The sequence below is a fragment of the Rhinolophus ferrumequinum genome, chromosome X (assembly GCF_004115265.2).
Source record: "Rhinolophus ferrumequinum isolate MPI-CBG mRhiFer1 chromosome X, mRhiFer1_v1.p, whole genome shotgun sequence".
Classification (NCBI taxonomy): Eukaryota; Metazoa; Chordata; class Mammalia; order Chiroptera; family Rhinolophidae; genus Rhinolophus; species Rhinolophus ferrumequinum.
Window position 1 is genome coordinate 20,879,858 of NC_046284.1, and position 1,744 is coordinate 20,881,601.

The following is a 1,744-nucleotide window of genomic DNA, read 5'->3' on the forward strand; positions in this document are numbered from 1 at the left end:
ATCTGGATGCAGCTTGACTTTGTCTAAAAAGTGGTACCAAAGACTGGGACAAAAAGTACAAAATGGTAAAGGACAAGAGGGTCTTCAGATTCCTTGGCGAAACTACAGGGAATCCCTTGCCCTCCCCATCAGAATGGAACCTATCTCATGCTCCTTTAAGTGTTTGGTAAGAAGTTCTACTAGGGTTTATAATAACCAGGAGATTCGATGATAAATTGATCTGGAATATTTTATTCATCTATATAGCTTTAGAAATTAAAAGATGGGGGAATATATAATTGAATATCTCTCATATACAATCTTAGGATAGGATTCAGAGTATAGTCACACTGAACTAGGAAGTTGTCTTTTTTTTTTTTTTTTTAATATCTCATACCTCTGGCTGAGCAGCCCTAAGACCAACACTAGTGGCAGCTGGCCTTGGTTTGTGGCTTGGCCTCATAAGGCCTTCCATTCATGGCACCAGCAGTGGCCATCTGCAGATTGCTTTGTAGCTCCTGCTGGTTGGTCCTGGGTGGGGAACAGACTGTGGCTGAACTTGACCTGCAGCCAGGAGCACTCCCAGGTGGTTCTGGGGATGGCGTGCCCAGTGATCAGTTTCAAAATGAGCTGGAGCATTAGCCAGCCTCCTCCAAGGATGACACACCCAAGGGTGGATTGGACAGGCACCAAACCCCTTACATCCTGCTCTGTAGGGTAAGACCCTGTAACACAACTCCTCCACTATAGTCATGGCCAGTCCTCACAACCAATGAGACTGAGGGTCAACCCTTCTCACTGACATGCAAACAACAACCAAGGCTCAACTACAAGAGGATGGCACACACAACCCATGCAAGAGGCACACCTGGAGCACCTGGTCTGGTGACAAAGAAGACTGCACCACTGAGCCCCACAGCACACCTACTACATAAGGCCACTCTACTAAGACGGGAAGACATAGAAGCCCTCCCTAATACATAGAAACAAACACAGGGAGGCAGCCAAAATGGGGAGACATAGAAACCTTTCCCAAATTAAAGAAGAGAAGAAAGCTCCAGATAAAGACCTAAACAAAATAGAGATAAGTAACCTACCAGATGCAGAGTTCCAAACACTGGTAAGAATGCTCAGTGATCTCAAGGAGAACTTCAACAAAGAGATAGGAAACATAAAAATGGAGATAAAAAACATGAGAAAGAACCAGTCAGAAATAAAGAATACTATAATGGAAATGAAGAATACATAACAGGGAATCAACAGTAGATTAGATGTAGCAGAGGATCAAATCAGCAACTTAGAAGATAAGGTAGCAGAAAACACTCTATCAAAAGAGCAAAAAGAAAAAGGAATCCAAAAAAAAAAAAAATGAGGAGAGTTTAAGGGGTCTCTGAAAACCTATTTGAAGAAATAATGACAAAACATTTTTTTAACCTGGTGAAGGAAATAAATATACAACCCCAAGAAGCACAGAGAGCTCCAAAGAAGCTGAACTCAAAGAGGCCAACACCAAGACACACCATAATTAAAATGTCAAAGGTTAAAGACAAAGAGAGAATCCTAAAAGCAGCAACTGAGATCATAATCAGGTTCCAGTCAAGATGGCACAGTAGGTAAACATTGTATTTACCTTCTCTCATGACCACATCAAAATTACAACTAAAGTACAAAGCAACCATCATTGAGATTCGCCTAAAATCTTGCTGAACCAAAGCCCTACAACTAAGGACGTGCAGAAGAAGCCACCTCGAGACTGGTAGGAGGG